Raw genomic sequence first — 17,579 nt, forward strand, 5'->3', positions numbered from 1 at the left:
CTGAAGCAGATTGAATTAGAAAAACACGGCAGATAATTGCAATAACAGACGTGGGAATTAGGGTAAAGGCTGGATTCCCTTTATTTGTCCGGTGTCCTTGGTGGCCTTTTTGAAATTACATTACAGTTTTCTGTTGAGAAAAAGTTGCAGCGGTGGACTTTGAACCGACACCTCCGAAAGACTGGGTCCTTAAATCCAGTTCTCTGGACAGCTCGGCCACAGTACCAACTGTTAAAATGGACTGCTGGGTCGTCGCACAGACCATCACAACTTTCCTTTTTTCCAATCAAGGATTTGACGTGAACAACCACCGGTAGGAGGTGCAACTGCCACCGCGGGGGCACAGGAATTGGTGGCTGGTTGGTTGAGGCGATGGACTACACTATTGAGTTGGAACCCCATCCGTGACACACAACATTGCTTCTATTCTCCCTTGCATGGGCGACATGAAAGTAAAAACCCTGAAATAAAGCAGAACATGTGATAGCTTGCGCAAACAAACTCAATAAAGATGGCAGTGGTGGGATTTGAACCCACGCCTCCTTAGAGACTGGAGCCTAAATCCAGCGCCTTAGACCGCTCGGCCACACTACCCAGCTCTGGCTAAATATTCACACTTTCTCGTCAGTTACCTAGAGCGTCTGCACTCCCTTGTATTGAAGTCTTCTTTTTCATTTTCTTCTTTAAAATCTTTATGTATCTCATGTTGCTCTTGCGTCCTTCATCTTTTTTGATTCTCTTTTTAAAAATCTTAATTTATCTGATGTTGCTCTTTCTTCCATCATATAAACTTACAATTAGTTTCTGCTTTTATGTCTGAAGCAGATTGAATTAGAAAAACACGGCAGATAATTGCAATAACAGACGTGGGAATTAGGGTAAAGGCTGGATTCCCTTTATTTGTCCGGTGTCCTTGGTGGCCTTTTTGAAATTACATTACAGTTTTCTGTTGAGAAAAAGTTGCAGCGGTGGACTTTGAACCGACACCTCCGAAAGACTGGGTCCTTAAATCCAGTTCTCTGGACAGCTCGGCCACAGTACCAACTGTTAAAATGGACTGCTGGGTCGTCGCACAGACCATCACAACTTTCCTTTTTTCCAATCAAGGATTTGACGTGAACAACCACCGGTAGGAGGTGCAACTGCCACCGCGGGGGCACAGGAATTGGTGGCTGGTTGGTTGAGGCGATGGACTACACTATTGAGTTGGAACCCCATCCGTGACACACAACATTGCTTCTATTCTCCCTTGCATGGGCGACATGAAAGTAAAAACCCTGAAATAAAGCAGAACATGTGATAGCTTGCGCAAACAAACTCAATAAAGATGGCAGTGGTGGGATTTGAACCCACGCCTCCTTAGAGACTGGAGCCTAAATCCAGCGCCTTAGACCGCTCGGCCACACTACCCAGCTCTGGCTAAATATTCACACTTTCTCGTCAGTTACCTAGAGCGTCTGCACTCCCTTGTATTTAAGTCTTCTTTTTCATTTTCTTCTTTAAAATCTTTATGTATCTCATGTTGCTCTTGCGTCCTTCATCTTTTTTTGATTCTCTTTTTAAAAATCTTAATTTATCTGATGTTGCTCTTTCTTCCATCATATAAACTTACAATTAGTTTCTGCTTTTATGTCTGAAGCAGATTGAATTAGAAAAACACGGCAGATAATTGCAATAACAGACGTGGGAATTAGGGTAAAGGCTGGATTCCCTTTATTTGTCCGGTGTCCTTGGTGGCCTTTTTGAAATTACATTACAGTTTTCTGTTGAGAAAAAGTTGCAGCGGTGGACTTTGAACCGACACCTCCGAAAGACTGGGTCCTTAAATCCAGTTCTCTGGACAGCTCGGCCACAGTACCAACTGTTAAAATGGACTGCTGGGTCGTCGCACAGACCATCACAACTTTCCTTTTTTCCAATCAAGGATTTGACGTGAACAACCACCGGTAGGAGGTGCAACTGCCACCGCGGGGGCACAGGAATTGGTGGCTGGTTGGTTGAGGCGATGGACTACACTATTGAGTTGGAACCCCATCCGTGACACACAACATTGCTTCTATTCTCCCTTGCATGGGCGACATGAAAGTAAAAACCCTGAAATAAAGCAGAACATGTGATAGCTTGCGCAAACAAACTCAATAAAGATGGCAGTGGTGGGATTTGAACCCACGCCTCCTTAGAGACTGGAGCCTAAATCCAGCGCCTTAGACCGCTCGGCCACACTACCCAGCTCTGGCTAAATATTCACACTTTCTCGTCAGTTACCTAGAGCGTCTGCACTCCCTTGTATTGAAGTCTTCTTTTTCATTTTCTTCTTTAAAATCTTTATGTATCTCATGTTGCTCTTGCGTCCTTCATCTTTTTTTGATTCTCTTTTTAAAAATCTTAATTTATCTGATGTTGCTCTTTCTTCCATCATATAAACTTACAATTAGTTTCTGCTTTTATGTCTGAAGCAGATTGAATTAGAAAAACACGGCAGATAATTGCAATAACAGACGTGGGAATTAGGGTAAAGGCTGGATTCCCTTTATTTGTCCGGTGTCCTTGGTGGCCTTTTTGAAATTACATTACAGTTTTCTGTTGAGAAAAAGTTGCAGCGGTGGACTTTGAACCGACACCTCCGAAAGACTGGGTCCTTAAATCCAGTTCTCTGGACAGCTCGGCCACAGTACCAACTGTTAAAATGGACTGCTGGGTCGTCGCACAGACCATCACAACTTTCCTTTTTTCCAATCAAGGATTTGACGTGAACAACCACCGGTAGGAGGTGCAACTGCCACCGCGGGGGCACAGGAATTGGTGGCTGGTTGGTTGAGGCGATGGACTACACTATTGAGTTGGAACCCCATCCGTGACACACAACATTGCTTCTATTCTCCCTTGCATGGGCGACATGAAAGTAAAAACCCTGAAATAAAGCAGAACATGTGATAGCTTGCGCAAACAAACTCAATAAAGATGGCAGTGGTGGGATTTGAACCCACGCCTCCTTAGAGACTGGAGCCTAAATCCAGCGCCTTAGACCGCTCGGCCACACTACCCAGCTCTGGCTAAATATTCACACTTTCTCGTCAGTTACCTAGAGCGTCTGCACTCCCTTGTATTTAAGTCTTCTTTTTCATTTTCTTCTTTAAAATCTTTATGTATCTCATGTTGCTCTTGCGTCCTTCATCTTTTTTTGATTCTCTTTTTAAAAATCTTAATTTATCTGATGTTGCTCTTTCTTCCATCATATAAACTTACAATTAGTTTCTGCTTTTATGTCTGAAGCAGATTGAATTAGAAAAACACGGCAGATAATTGCAATAACAGACGTGGGAATTAGGGTAAAGGCTGGATTCCCTTTATTTGTCCGGTGTCCTTGGTGGCCTTTTTGAAATTACATTACAGTTTTCTGTTGAGAAAAAGTTGCAGCGGTGGACTTTGAACCGACACCTCCGAAAGACTGGGTCCTTAAATCCAGTTCTCTGGACAGCTCGGCCACAGTACCAACTGTTAAAATGGACTGCTGGGTCGTCGCACAGACCATCACAACTTTCCTTTTTTCCAATAAAGGATTTGACATGAACAACCACCGGTAGGAGGTGCAACTGCCACCGCGGGGGCACAGGAATTGGTGGCTGGTTGGTTGAGGCGATGGACTACACTATTGAGTTGGAACCCCATCCGTGACACACAACATTGCTTCTATTCTCCCTTGCATGGGCGACATGAAAGTAAAAACCCTGAAATAAAGCAGAACATGTGATAGCTTGCGCAAACAAACTCAATAAAGATGGCAGTGGTGGGATTTGAACCCACGCCTCCTTAGAGACTGGAGCCTAAATCCAGCGCCTTAGACCGCTCGGCCACACTACCCAGCTCTGGCTAAATATTCACACTTTCTCGTCAGTTACCTAGAGCGTCTGCACTCCCTTGTATTTAAGTCTTCTTTTTCATTTTCTTCTTTAAAATCTTTATGTATCTCATGTTGCTCTTGCGTCCTTCATCTTTTTTTGATTCTCTTTTTAAAAATCTTAATTTATCTGATGTTGCTCTTTCTTCCATCATATAAACTTACAATTAGTTTCTGCTTTTATGTCTGAAGCAGATTGAATTAGAAAAACACGGCAGATAATTGCAATAACAGACGTGGGAATTAGGGTAAAGGCTGGATTCCCTTTATTTGTCCGGTGTCCTTGGTGGCCTTTTTGAAATTACATTACAGTTTTCTGTTGAGAAAAAGTTGCAGCGGTGGACTTTGAACCGACACCTCCGAAAGACTGGGTCCTTAAATCCAGTTCTCTGGACAGCTCGGCCACAGTACCAACTGTTAAAATGGACTGCTGGGTCGTCGCACAGACCATCACAACTTTCCTTTTTTCCAATCAAGGATTTGACGTGAACAACCACCGGTAGGAGGTGCAACTGCCACCGCGGGGGCACAGGAATTGGTGGCTGGTTGGTTGAGGCGATGGACTACACTATTGAGTTGGAACCCCATCCGTGACACACAACATTGCTTCTATTCTCCCTTGCATGGGCGACATGAAAGTAAAAACCCTGAAATAAAGCAGAACATGTGATAGCTTGCGCAAACAAACTCAATAAAGATGGCAGTGGTGGGATTTGAACCCACGCCTCCTTAGAGACTGGAGCCTAAATCCAGCGCCTTAGACCGCTCGGCCACACTACCCAGCTCTGGCTAAATATTCACACTTTCTCGTCAGTTACCTAGAGCGTCTGCACTCCCTTGTATTTAAGTCTTCTTTTTCATTTTCTTCTTTAAAATCTTTATGTATCTCATGTTGCTCTTGCGTCCTTCATCTTTTTTTGATTCTCTTTTTAAAAATCTTAATTTATCTGATGTTGCTCTTTCTTCCATCATATAAACTTACAATTAGTTTCTGCTTTTATGTCTGAAGCAGATTGAATTAGAAAAACACGGCAGATAATTGCAATAACAGACGTGGGAATTAGGGTAAAGGCTGGATTCCCTTTATTTGTCCGGTGTCCTTGGTGGCCTTTTTGAAATTACATTACAGTTTTCTGTTGAGAAAAAGTTGCAGCGGTGGACTTTGAACCGACACCTCCGAAAGACTGGGTCCTTAAATCCAGTTCTCTGGACAGCTCGGCCACAGTACCAACTGTTAAAATGGACTGCTGGGTCGTCGCACAGACCATCACAACTTTCCTTTTTTCCAATCAAGGATTTGACGTGAACAACCACCGGTAGGAGGTGCAACTGCCACCGCGGGGGCACAGGAATTGGTGGCTGGTTGGTTGAGGCGATGGACTACACTATTGAGTTGGAACCCCATCCGTGACACACAACATTGCTTCTATTCTCCCTTGCATGGGCGACATGAAAGTAAAAACCCTGAAATAAAGCAGAACATGTGATAGCTTGCGCAAACAAACTCAATAAAGATGGCAGTGGTGGGATTTGAACCCACGCCTCCTTAGAGACTGGAGCCTAAATCCAGCGCCTTAGACCGCTCGGCCACACTACCCAGCTCTGGCTAAATATTCACACTTTCTCGTCAGTTACCTAGAGCGTCTGCACTCCCTTGTATTTAAGTCTTCTTTTTCATTTTCTTCTTTAAAATCTTTATGTATCTCATGTTGCTCTTGCGTCCTTCATCTTTTTTTGATTCTCTTTTTAAAAATCTTAATTTATCTGATGTTGCTCTTTCTTCCATCATATAAACTTACAATTAGTTTCTGCTTTTATGTCTGAAGCAGATTGAATTAGAAAAACACGGCAGATAATTGCAATAACAGACGTGGGAATTAGGGTAAAGGCTGGATTCCCTTTATTTGTCCGGTGTCCTTGGTGGCCTTTTTGAAATTACATTACAGTTTTCTGTTGAGAAAAAGTTGCAGCGGTGGACTTTGAACCGACACCTCCGAAAGACTGGGTCCTTAAATCCAGTTCTCTGGACAGCTCGGCCACAGTACCAACTGTTAAAATGGACTGCTGGGTCGTCGCACAGACCATCACAACTTTCCTTTTTTCCAATCAAGGATTTGACGTGAACAACCACCGGTAGGAGGTGCAACTGCCACCGCGGGGGCACAGGAATTGGTGGCTGGTTGGTTGAGGCGATGGACTACACTATTGAGTTGGAACCCCATCCGTGACACACAACATTGCTTCTATTCTCCCTTGCATGGGCGACATGAAAGTAAAAACCCTGAAATAAAGCAGAACATGTGATAGCTTGCGCAAACAAACTCAATAAAGATGGCAGTGGTGGGATTTGAACCCACGCCTCCTTAGAGACTGGAGCCTAAATCCAGCGCCTTAGACCGCTCGGCCACACTACCCAGCTCTGGCTAAATATTCACACTTTCTCGTCAGTTACCTAGAGCGTCTGCACTCCCTTGTATTTAAGTCTTCTTTTTCATTTTCTTCTTTAAAATCTTTATGTATCTCATGTTGCTCTTGCGTCCTTCATCTTTTTTTGATTCTCTTTTTAAAAATCTTAATTTATCTGATGTTGCTCTTTCTTCCATCATATAAACTTAGAATTAGTTTCTGCTTTTATGTCTGAAGCAGATTGAATTAGAAAAACACGGCAGATAATTGCAATAACAGACGTGGGAATTAGGGTAAAGGCTGGATTCCCTTTATTTGTCCGGTGTCCTTGGTGGCCTTTTTGAAATTACATTACAGTTTTCTGTTGAGAAAAAGTTGCAGCGGTGGACTTTGAACCGACACCTCCGAAAGACTGGGTCCTTAAATCCAGTTCTCTGGACAGCTCGGCCACAGTACCAACTGTTAAAATGGACTGCTGGGTCGTCGCACAGACCATCACAACTTTCCTTTTTTCCAATCAAGGATTTGACAGTGAACAACCACCGGTAGGAGGTGCAACTGCCACCGCGGGGGCACAGGAATTGGTGGCTGGTTGGTTGAGGCGATGGACTACACTATTGAGTTGGAACCCCATCCGTGACACACAACATTGCTTCTATTCTCCCTTGCATGGGCGACATGAAAGTAAAAACCCTGAAATAAAGCAGAACATGTGATAGCTTGCGCAAACAAACTCAATAAAGATGGCAGTGGTGGGATTTGAACCCACGCCTCCTTAGAGACTGGAGCCTAAATCCAGCGCCTTAGACCGCTCGGCCACACTACCCAGCTCTGGCTAAATATTCACACTTTCTCGTCAGTTACCTAGAGCGTCTGCACTCCCTTGTATTTAAGTCTTCTTTTTCATTTTCTTCTTTAAAATCTTTATGTATCTCATGTTGCTCTTGCGTCCTTCATCTTTTTTTGATTCTCTTTTTAAAAATCTTAATTTATCTGATGTTGCTCTTTCTTCCATCATATAAACTTACAATTAGTTTCTGCTTTTATGTCTGAAGCAGATTGAATTAGAAAAACACGGCAGATAATTGCAATAACAGACGTGGGAATTAGGGTAAAGGCTGGATTCCCTTTATTTGTCCGGTGTCCTTGGTGGCCTTTTTGAAATTACATTACAGTTTTCTGTTGAGAAAAAGTTGCAGCGGTGGACTTTGAACCGACACCTCCGAAAGACTGGGTCCTTAAATCCAGTTCTCTGGACAGCTCGGCCACAGTACCAACTGTTAAAATGGACTGCTGGGTCGTCGCACAGACCATCACAACTTTCCTTTTTTCCAATCAAGGATTTGACGTGAACAACCACCGGTAGGAGGTGCAACTGCCACCGCGGGGGCACAGGAATTGGTGGCTGGTTGGTTGAGGCGATGGACTACACTATTGAGTTGGAACCCCATCCGTGACACACAACATTGCTTCTATTCTCCCTTGCATGGGCGACATGAAAGTAAAAACCCTGAAATAAAGCAGAACATGTGATAGCTTGCGCAAACAAACTCAATAAAGATGGCAGTGGTGGGATTTGAACCCACGCCTCCTTAGAGACTGGAGCCTAAATCCAGCGCCTTAGACCGCTCGGCCACACTACCCAGCTCTGGCTAAATATTCACACTTTCTCGTCAGTTACCTAGAGCGTCTGCACTCCCTTGTATTTAAGTCTTCTTTTTCATTTTCTTCTTTAAAATCTTTATGTATCTCATGTTGCTCTTGCGTCCTTCATCTTTTTTTGATTCTCTTTTTAAAAATCTTAATTTATCTGATGTTGCTCTTTCTTCCATCATATAAACTTACAATTAGTTTCTGCTTTTATGTCTGAAGCAGATTGAATTAGAAAAACACGGCAGATAATTGCAATAACAGACGTGGGAATTAGGGTAAAGGCTGGATTCCCTTTATTTGTCCGGTGTCCTTGGTGGCCTTTTTGAAATTACATTACAGTTTTCTGTTGAGAAAAAGTTGCAGCGGTGGACTTTGAACCGACACCTCCGAAAGACTGGGTCCTTAAATCCAGTTCTCTGGACAGCTCGGCCACAGTACCAACTGTTAAAATGGACTGCTGGGTCGTCGCACAGACCATCACAACTTTCCTTTTTTCCAATCAAGGATTTGACGTGAACAACCACCGGTAGGAGGTGCAACTGCCACCGCGGGGGCACAGGAATTGGTGGCTGGTTGGTTGAGGCGATGGACTACACTATTGAGTTGGAACCCCATCCGTGACACACAACATTGCTTCTATTCTCCCTTGCATGGGCGACATGAAAGTAAAAACCCTGAAATAAAGCAGAACATGTGATAGCTTGCGCAAACAAACTCAATAAAGATGGCAGTGGTGGGATTTGAACCCACGCCTCCTTAGAGACTGGAGCCTAAATCCAGCGCCTTAGACCGCTCGGCCACACTACCCAGCTCTGGCTAAATATTCACACTTTCTCGTCAGTTACCTAGAGCGTCTGCACTCCCTTGTATTTAAGTCTTCTTTTTCATTTTCTTCTTTAAAATCTTTATGTATCTCATGTTGCTCTTGCGTCCTTCATCTTTTTTTGATTCTCTTTTTAAAAATCTTAATTTATCTGATGTTGCTCTTTCTTCCATCATATAAACTTACAATTAGTTTCTGCTTTTATGTCTGAAGCAGATTGAATTAGAAAAACACGGCAGATAATTGCAATAACAGACGTGGGAATTAGGGTAAAGGCTGGATTCCCTTTATTTGTCCGGTGTCCTTGGTGGCCTTTTTGAAATTACATTACAGTTTTCTGTTGAGAAAAAGTTGCAGCGGTGGACTTTGAACCGACACCTCCGAAAGACTGGGTCCTTAAATCCAGTTCTCTGGACAGCTCGGCCACAGTACCAACTGTTAAAATGGACTGCTGGGTCGTCGCACAGACCATCACAACTTTCCTTTTTTCCAATCAAGGATTTGACATGAACAACCACCGGTAGGAGGTGCAACTGCCACCGCGGGGGCACAGGAATTGGTGGCTGGTTGGTTGAGGCGATGGACTACACTATTGAGTTGGAACCCCATCCGTGACACACAACATTGCTTCTATTCTCCCTTGCATGGGCGACATGAAAGTAAAAACCCTGAAATAAAGCAGAACATGTGATAGCTTGCGCAAACAAACTCAATAAAGATGGCAGTGGTGGGATTTGAACCCACGCCTCCTTAGAGACTGGAGCCTAATCCAGCGCCTTAGACCGCTCGGCCACACTACCCAGCTCTGGCTAAATATTCACACTTTCTCGTCAGTTACCTAGAGCGTCTGCACTCCCTTGTATTTAAGTCTTCTTTTTCATTTTCTTCTTTAAAATCTTTATGTATCTCATGTTGCTCTTGCGTCCTTCATCTTTTTTTGATTCTCTTTTTAAAAATCTTAATTTATCTGATGTTGCTCTTTCTTCCATCATATAAACTTACAATTAGTTTCTGCTTTTATGTCTGAAGCAGATTGAATTAGAAAAACACGGCAGATAATTGCAATAACAGACGTGGGAATTAGGGTAAAGGCTGGATTCCCTTTATTTGTCCGGTGTCCTTGGTGGCCTTTTTGAAATTACATTACAGTTTTCTGTTGAGAAAAAGTTGCAGCGGTGGACTTTGAACCGACACCTCCGAAAGACTGGGTCCTTAAATCCAGTTCTCTGGACAGCTCGGCCACAGTACCAACTGTTAAAATGGACTGCTGGGTCGTCGCACAGACCATCACAACTTTCCTTTTTTCCAATCAAGGATTTGACGTGAACAACCACCGGTAGGAGGTGCAACTGCCACCGCGGGGGCACAGGAATTGGTGGCTGGTTGGTTGAGGCGATGGACTACACTATTGAGTTGGAACCCCATCCGTGACACACAACATTGCTTCTATTCTCCCTTGCATGGGCGACATGAAAGTAAAAACCCTGAAATAAAGCAGAACATGTGATAGCTTGCGCAAACAAACTCAATAAAGATGGCAGTGGTGGGATTTGAACCCACGCCTCCTTAGAGACTGGAGCCTAAATCCAGCGCCTTAGACCGCTCGGCCACACTACCCAGCTCTGGCTAAATATTCACACTTTCTCGTCAGTTACCTAGAGCGTCTGCACTCCCTTGTATTTAAGTCTTCTTTTTCATTTTCTTCTTTAAAATCTTTATGTATCTCATGTTGCTCTTGCGTCCTTCATCTTTTTTTGATTCTCTTTTTAAAAATCTTAATTTATCTGATGTTGCTCTTTCTTCCATCATATAAACTTAGAATTAGTTTCTGCTTTTATGTCTGAAGCAGATTGAATTAGAAAAACACGGCAGATAATTGCAATAACAGACGTGGGAATTAGGGTAAAGGCTGGATTCCCTTTATTTGTCCGGTGTCCTTGGTGGCCTTTTTGAAATTACATTACAGTTTTCTGTTGAGAAAAAGTTGCAGCGGTGGACTTTGAACCGACACCTCCGAAAGACTGGGTCCTTAAATCCAGTTCTCTGGACAGCTCGGCCACAGTACCAACTGTTAAAATGGACTGCTGGGTCGTCGCACAGACCATCACAACTTTCCTTTTTTCCAATCAAGGATTTGACATGAACAACCACCGGTAGGAGGTGCAACTGCCACCGCGGGGGCACAGGAATTGGTGGCTGGTTGGTTGAGGCGATGGACTACACTATTGAGTTGGAACCCCATCCGTGACACACAACATTGCTTCTATTCTCCCTTGCATGGGCGACATGAAAGTAAAAACCCTGAAATAAAGCAGAACATGTGATAGCTTGCGCAAACAAACTCAATAAAGATGGCAGTGGTGGGATTTGAACCCACGCCTCCTTAGAGACTGGAGCCTAAATCCAGCGCCTTAGACCGCTCGGCCACACTACCCAGCTCTGGCTAAATATTCACACTTTCTCGTCAGTTACCTAGAGCGTCTGCACTCCCTTGTATTTAGTCTTCTTTTTCATTTTCTTCTTTAAAATCTTTATGTATCTCATGTTGCTCTTGCGTCCTTCATCTTTTTTTGATTCTCTTTTTAAAAATCTTAATTTATCTGATGTTGCTCTTTCTTCCATCGTATAAACTTAGAATTAGTTTCTGCTTTTATGTCTGAAGCAGATTGAATTAGAAAAACACGGCAGATAATTGCAATAACAGACGTGGGAATTAGGGTAAAGGCTGGATTCCCTTTATTTGTCCGGTGTCCTTGGTGGCCTTTTTGAAATTACATTACAGTTTTCTGTTGAGAAAAAGTTGCAGCGGTGGACTTTGAACCGACACCTCCGAAAGACTGGGTCCTTAAATCCAGTTCTCTGGACAGCTCGGCCACAGTACCAACTGTTAAAATGGACTGCTGGGTCGTCGCACAGACCATCACAACTTTCCTTTTTTCCAATCAAGGATTTGACATGAACAACCACCGGTAGGAGGTGCAACTGCCACCGCGGGGGCACAGGAATTGGTGGCTGGTTGGTTGAGGCGATGGACTACACTATTGAGTTGGAACCCCATCCGTGACACACAACATTGCTTCTATTCTCCCTTGCATGGGCGACATGAAAGTAAAAACCCTGAAATAAAGCAGAACATGTGATAGCTTGCGCAAACAAACTCAATAAAGATGGCAGTGGTGGGATTTGAACCCACGCCTCCTTAGAGACTGGAGCCTAAATCCAGCGCCTTAGACCGCTCGGCCACACTACCCAGCTCTGGCTAAATATTCACACTTTCTCGTCAGTTACCTAGAGCGTCTGCACTCCCTTGTATTTAAGTCTTCTTTTTCATTTTCTTCTTTAAAATCTTTATGTATCTCATGTTGCTCTTGCGTCCTTCATCTTTTTTGATTCTCTTTTTAAAAATCTTAATTTATCTGATGTTGCTCTTTCTTCCATCATATAAACTTAGAATTAGTTTCTGCTTTTATGTCTGAAGCAGATTGAATTAGAAAAACACGGCAGATAATTGCAATAACAGACGTGGGAATTAGGGTAAAGGCTGGATTCCCTTTATTTGTCCGGTGTCCTTGGTGGCCTTTTTGAAATTACATTACAGTTTTCTGTTGAGAAAAAGTTGCAGCGGTGGACTTTGAACCGACACCTCCGAAAGACTGGGTCCTTAAATCCAGTTCTCTGGACAGCTCGGCCACAGTACCAACTGTTAAAATGGACTGCTGGGTCGTCGCACAGACCATCACAACTTTCCTTTTTTCCAATCAAGGATTTGACATGAACAACCACCGGTAGGAGGTGCAACTGCCACCGCGGGGGCACAGGAATTGGTGGCTGGTTGGTTGAGGCGATGGACTACACTATTGAGTTGGAACCCCATCCGTGACACACAACATTGCTTCTATTCTCCCTTGCATGGGCGACATGAAAGTAAAAACCCTGAAATAAAGCAGAACATGTGATAGCTTGCGCAAACAAACTCAATAAAGATGGCAGTGGTGGGATTTGAACCCACGCCTCCTTAGAGACTGGAGCCTAAATCCAGCGCCTTAGACCGCTCGGCCACACTACCCAGCTCTGGCTAAATATTCACACTTTCTCGTCAGTTACCTAGAGCGTCTGCACTCCCTTGTATTTAAGTCTTCTTTTTCATTTTCTTCTTTAAAATCTTTATGTATCTCATGTTGCTCTTGCGTCCTTCATCTTTTTTTGATTCTCTTTTTAAAAATCTTAATTTATCTGATGTTGCTCTTTCTTCCATCATATAAACTTAGAATTAGTTTCTGCTTTTATGTCTGAAGCAGATTGAATTAGAAAAACACGGCAGATAATTGCAATAACAGACGTGGGAATTAGGGTAAAGGCTGGATTCCCTTTATTTGTCCGGTGTCCTTGGTGGCCTTTTTGAAATTACATTACAGTTTTCTGTTGAGAAAAAGTTGCAGCGGTGGACTTTGAACCGACACCTCCGAAAGACTGGGTCCTTAAATCCAGTTCTCTGGACAGCTCGGCCACAGTACCAACTGTTAAAATGGACTGCTGGGTCGTCGCACAGACCATCACAACTTTCCTTTTTTCCAATAAAGGATTTGACATGAACAACCACCGGTAGGAGGTGCAACTGCCACCGCGGGGGCACAGGAATTGGTGGCTGGTTGGTTGAGGCGATGGACTACACTATTGAGTTGGAACCCCATCCGTGACACACAACATTGCTTCTATTCTCCCTTGCATGGGCGACATGAAAGTAAAAACCCTGAAATAAAGCAGAACATGTGATAGCTTGCGCAAACAAACTCAATAAAGATGGCAGTGGTGGGATTTGAACCCACGCCTCCTTAGAGACTGGAGCCTAAATCCAGCGCCTTAGACCGCTCGGCCACACTACCCAGCTCTGGCTAAATATTCACACTTTCTCGTCAGTTACCTAGAGCGTCTGCACTCCCTTGTATTTTAGTCTTCTTTTTCATTTTCTTCTTTAAAATCTTTATGTATCTCATGTTGCTCTTGCGTCCTTCATCTTTTTTTGATTCTCTTTTTAAAAATCTTAATTTATCTGATGTTGCTCTTTCTTCCATCGTATAAACTTAGAATTAGTTTCTGCTTTTATGTCTGAAGCAGATTGAATTAGAAAAACACGGCAGATAATTGCAATAACAGACGTGGGAATTAGGGTAAAGGCTGGATTCCCTTTATTTGTCCGGTGTCCTTGGTGGCCTTTTTGAAATTACATTACAGTTTTCTGTTGAGAAAAAGTTGCAGCGGTGGACTTTGAACCGACACCTCCGAAAGACTGGGTCCTTAAATCCAGTTCTCTGGACAGCTCGGCCACAGTACCAACTGTTAAAATGGACTGCTGGGTCGTCGCACAGACCATCACAACTTTCCTTTTTTCCAATCAAGGATTTGACATGAACAACCACCGGTAGGAGGTGCAACTGCCACCGCGGGGGCACAGGAATTGGTGGCTGGTTGGTTGAGGCGATGGACTACACTATTGAGTTGGAACCCCATCCGTGACACACAACATTGCTTCTATTCTCCCTTGCATGGGCGACATGAAAGTAAAAACCCTGAAATAAAGCAGAACATGTGATAGCTTGCGCAAACAAACTCAATAAAGATGGCAGTGGTGGGATTTGAACCCACGCCTCCTTAGAGACTGGAGCCTAAATCCAGCGCCTTAGACCGCTCGGCCACACTACCCAGCTCTGGCTAAATATTCACACTTTCTCGTCAGTTACCTAGAGCGTCTGCACTTCCTTGTATTTTAGTCTTCTTTTTCATTTTCTTCTTTAAAATCTTTATGTATCTCATGTTGCTCTTGCGTCCTTCATCTTTTTTGATTCTCTTTTTAAAAATCTTAATTTATCTGATGTTGCTCTTTCTTCCATCGTATAAACTTAGAATTAGTTTCTGCTTTTATGTCTGAAGCAGATTGAATTAGAAAAACACGGCAGATAATTGCAATAACAGACGTGGGAATTAGGGTAAAGGCTGGATTCCCTTTATTTGTCCGGTGTCCTTGGTGGCCTTTTTGAAATTACATTACAGTTTTCTGTTGAGAAAAAGTTGCAGCGGTGGACTTTGAACCGACACCTCCCGAAAGACTGGGTCCTTAAATCCAGTTCTCTGGACAGCTCGGCCACAGTACCAACTGTTAAAATGGACTGCTTGGGTCGTCACACAGACCATCACAACTTTCCTTTTTTCCAATCAAGGATTTGACATGAACAACCACCGGTAGGAGGTGCAACTGCCACCGCGGGGGCACAGGACTTGGTGGCTGGTTGGTTAGGCGATGGACTACACTATTGAGTTGGAACCCCATCCGTGACACACAACATTGCTTCTTTTCTCCCTTGCATGGGCGACATGAAAGTAAAAACCCTGAAATAAAGCAGAACATGTGATAGCTTGCGCAAACAAACTCAATAAAGATGGCAGTGGTGGGATTTGAACCCACGCCTCCTTAGAGACTGGAGCCTAAATCCAGCGCCTTAGACCGCTCGGCCACACTACCCAGCTCTGGCAAAGTATTCACACTTTCTCGTCAGTTACCTAGAGCGTCTGCACTCCTTGTATTTTAGTCTTCTTTTTCATTTTCTTCTTTAAAATCTTTATGTATCTCATGTTGCTCTTGCGTCCTTCATCTTTTTTTGATTCTCTTTTTAAAAATCTTAATTTATCTGATGTTGCTCTTTCTTCCATCGTATAAACTTAGAATTAGTTTCTGCTTTTATGTCTGAAGCAGATTGAATTAGAAAAACACGGCAGATAATTGCAATAACAGACGTGGGAATTAGGGTAAAGGCTGGATTCCCTTTATTTGTCCGGTGTCCTTGGTGGCCTTTTTGAAATTACATTACAGTTTTCTGTTGAGAAAAAGTTGCAGCGGTGGACTTTGAACCGACACCTCCCGAAAGACTGGGTCCTTAAATCCAGTTCTCTGGACAGCTCGGCCACAGTACCCATTGTTAAAATGGACTGCTTGGTCATCACACAGACCATCACAACTTTCCTTTTTTCCAATCAAGGATTTGACGTGAACAACCACCGGTAGGAGGTGCAACTGCCACCGCGGGGGCACAGGACTTGGTGGCTGGTTGGTTAAGGCGATGGACTACACTATTGAGTTGGAACCCCATCCGTGACACACAACATTGCTTCTTTTCTCCCTTGCATGGGCGACATGAAAGTAAAATCCCTGAAATAAAGCAGAACATGTGATAGCTTGCGCAAACAAACTCAATAAAGATGGCAGTGGTGGGATTTGAACCCACGCCTCCTTAGAGACTGGAGCCTTAATCCAGCGCCTTAGACCGCTCGGCCACACTACCCAGCTCTGGCAAAGTATTCACACTTTCTCGTCAGTTACCTAGAGCGTCTGCACTTCCTTGTATTTAGTCTTCTTTTTCATTTTCTACTTTAAAATCTTTATGTATCTCATGTTGCTCTTGCGTCCTTCATCTTTTTTTGATTCTCTTTTTAAAAATCTTAATTTATCTGATGTTGCTCTTTCTTCCATCGTATAAACTTAGAATTAGTTTCTGCTTTTATGTCTGAAGCAGATTGAATTAGAAAAACACGGCAGATAATTGCAATAACAGACGTGGGAATTAGGGTTAAGGCTGGATTCCCTTTATTTGTCCGGTGTCCTTGGTGGCCTTGTTTGAAATTACATTACAGTTTTCTGTTGAGAAAAAGTTGCAGCGGTGACTTTGAACCGACACCTCCCGAAAGACTGGGTCCTTAAATCCAGTTCTCTGGACAGCTCGGCCACAGTACCCATTGTTAAAATGGACTGCTTGGTCATCACACAGACCATCACAACTTTCCTTTTTTCCAATCAAGGATTTGACATGAACAACCACCGGTAGGAGGTGCAACTGCCACCGCGGGGGCACAGGACTTGGTGGCTGGTTGGTTAAGGCGATGGACTACACTATTGAGTTGGAACCCCATCCGTGACACACAACATTGCTTCTTTTCTCCCTTGCATGGGCGACATGAAAGTAAAAACCCTGAAATAAAGCAGAACATGTGATAGCTTGCGCAAACAAACTCAATAAAGATGGCAGTGGTGGGATTTGAACCCACGCCTCCTTAGAGACTGGAGCCTAATCCAGCGCCTTAGACCGCTCGGCCACACTACCCAGCTCTGGCAAAGTATTCACACTTTCTCGTCAGTTACCTAGAGCGTCTGCACTCCCTTGTATTTAGTCTTCTTTTTCATTTTCTTCTTTAAAATCTTTATGTATCTCATGTTGCTCTTGCGTCCTTCATCTTTTTTTGATTCTCTTTTTAAAAATCTTAATTTATCTGATGTTGCTCTTTCTTCCATCGTATAAACTTAGAATTAGTTTCTGCTTTTATGTCTGAAGCAGATTGAATTAGAAAAACACGGCAGATAATTGCAATAACAGACGTGGGAATTAGGGTAAAGGCTGGATTCCCTTTATTTGTCCGGTGTCCTTGGTGGCCTTTTTGAAATTACATTACAGTTTTCTGTTGAGAAAAAGTTGCAGCGGTGGACTTTGAACCGACACCTCCGAAAGACTGGGTCCTTAAATCCAGTTCTCTGGACAGCTCGGCCACAGTACCCACTGTTAAAATGGACTGCTTGGTCGTCGCACAGACCATCACAACTTTCCTTTTTTCCAATCAAGGATTTGACATGAACAACCACCGGTAGGAGGTGCAACTGCCACCGCGGGGGCACAGGACTTGGTGGCTGGTTGGTTGAGGCGATGGACTACACTATTGAGTTGGAACCCCATCCGTGACACACAACATTGCTTCTTT

The 17,579-nt window shown here is 43.5% G+C and overlaps 19 non-coding genes across 19 annotated transcripts; all 19 read right to left on the reverse strand.

Moving 5' to 3' along the window:
• Positions 1-512: 512 nt before the first annotated feature.
• Positions 513-594, reverse strand: trnal-uag (transfer RNA leucine (anticodon UAG)). The gene has a single exon. It is a non-coding gene; the product is annotated as a tRNA-Leu (tRNA).
• Positions 595-1,328: 734 nt separating this feature from the next.
• Positions 1,329-1,410, reverse strand: trnal-uag (transfer RNA leucine (anticodon UAG)). Its single transcript has one exon. It is a non-coding gene; the product is annotated as a tRNA-Leu (tRNA).
• Positions 1,411-2,145: 735 nt separating this feature from the next.
• trnal-uag (transfer RNA leucine (anticodon UAG)) lies at positions 2,146-2,227 on the reverse strand. Its single transcript has one exon. It is a non-coding gene; the product is annotated as a tRNA-Leu (tRNA).
• A 735-nt stretch (positions 2,228-2,962) lies between these two features.
• trnal-uag (transfer RNA leucine (anticodon UAG)) lies at positions 2,963-3,044 on the reverse strand. The gene has a single exon. It is a non-coding gene; the product is annotated as a tRNA-Leu (tRNA).
• A 735-nt stretch (positions 3,045-3,779) lies between these two features.
• trnal-uag (transfer RNA leucine (anticodon UAG)) lies at positions 3,780-3,861 on the reverse strand. Its single transcript has one exon. It is a non-coding gene; the product is annotated as a tRNA-Leu (tRNA).
• A 735-nt stretch (positions 3,862-4,596) lies between these two features.
• trnal-uag (transfer RNA leucine (anticodon UAG)) lies at positions 4,597-4,678 on the reverse strand. Its single transcript has one exon. It is a non-coding gene; the product is annotated as a tRNA-Leu (tRNA).
• A 735-nt stretch (positions 4,679-5,413) lies between these two features.
• trnal-uag (transfer RNA leucine (anticodon UAG)) lies at positions 5,414-5,495 on the reverse strand. Its single transcript has one exon. It is a non-coding gene; the product is annotated as a tRNA-Leu (tRNA).
• Positions 5,496-6,230: 735 nt separating this feature from the next.
• On the reverse strand, positions 6,231-6,312 carry trnal-uag (transfer RNA leucine (anticodon UAG)). The gene has a single exon. It is a non-coding gene; the product is annotated as a tRNA-Leu (tRNA).
• Positions 6,313-7,048: 736 nt separating this feature from the next.
• trnal-uag (transfer RNA leucine (anticodon UAG)) lies at positions 7,049-7,130 on the reverse strand. Its single transcript has one exon. It is a non-coding gene; the product is annotated as a tRNA-Leu (tRNA).
• A 735-nt stretch (positions 7,131-7,865) lies between these two features.
• trnal-uag (transfer RNA leucine (anticodon UAG)) lies at positions 7,866-7,947 on the reverse strand. Its single transcript has one exon. It is a non-coding gene; the product is annotated as a tRNA-Leu (tRNA).
• Positions 7,948-8,682: 735 nt separating this feature from the next.
• trnal-uag (transfer RNA leucine (anticodon UAG)) lies at positions 8,683-8,764 on the reverse strand. Its single transcript has one exon. It is a non-coding gene; the product is annotated as a tRNA-Leu (tRNA).
• A 1,551-nt stretch (positions 8,765-10,315) lies between these two features.
• trnal-uag (transfer RNA leucine (anticodon UAG)) lies at positions 10,316-10,397 on the reverse strand. Its single transcript has one exon. It is a non-coding gene; the product is annotated as a tRNA-Leu (tRNA).
• A 735-nt stretch (positions 10,398-11,132) lies between these two features.
• Positions 11,133-11,214, reverse strand: trnal-uag (transfer RNA leucine (anticodon UAG)). Its single transcript has one exon. It is a non-coding gene; the product is annotated as a tRNA-Leu (tRNA).
• A 734-nt stretch (positions 11,215-11,948) lies between these two features.
• trnal-uag (transfer RNA leucine (anticodon UAG)) lies at positions 11,949-12,030 on the reverse strand. The gene has a single exon. It is a non-coding gene; the product is annotated as a tRNA-Leu (tRNA).
• Positions 12,031-12,764: 734 nt separating this feature from the next.
• On the reverse strand, positions 12,765-12,846 carry trnal-uag (transfer RNA leucine (anticodon UAG)). Its single transcript has one exon. It is a non-coding gene; the product is annotated as a tRNA-Leu (tRNA).
• A 735-nt stretch (positions 12,847-13,581) lies between these two features.
• Positions 13,582-13,663, reverse strand: trnal-uag (transfer RNA leucine (anticodon UAG)). The gene has a single exon. It is a non-coding gene; the product is annotated as a tRNA-Leu (tRNA).
• Positions 13,664-14,398: 735 nt separating this feature from the next.
• trnal-uag (transfer RNA leucine (anticodon UAG)) lies at positions 14,399-14,480 on the reverse strand. Its single transcript has one exon. It is a non-coding gene; the product is annotated as a tRNA-Leu (tRNA).
• A 735-nt stretch (positions 14,481-15,215) lies between these two features.
• Positions 15,216-15,297, reverse strand: trnal-uag (transfer RNA leucine (anticodon UAG)). The gene has a single exon. It is a non-coding gene; the product is annotated as a tRNA-Leu (tRNA).
• A 735-nt stretch (positions 15,298-16,032) lies between these two features.
• Positions 16,033-16,114, reverse strand: trnal-aag (transfer RNA leucine (anticodon AAG)). Its single transcript has one exon. It is a non-coding gene; the product is annotated as a tRNA-Leu (tRNA).
• Positions 16,115-17,579: the final 1,465 nt, after the last annotated feature.

This window comes from Oncorhynchus kisutch, unplaced genomic scaffold (genome assembly GCF_002021735.2).
Source record: "Oncorhynchus kisutch isolate 150728-3 unplaced genomic scaffold, Okis_V2 Okis01b-Okis20b_hom, whole genome shotgun sequence".
In the NCBI taxonomy this organism is placed as follows: Eukaryota; Metazoa; Chordata; class Actinopteri; order Salmoniformes; family Salmonidae; genus Oncorhynchus; species Oncorhynchus kisutch.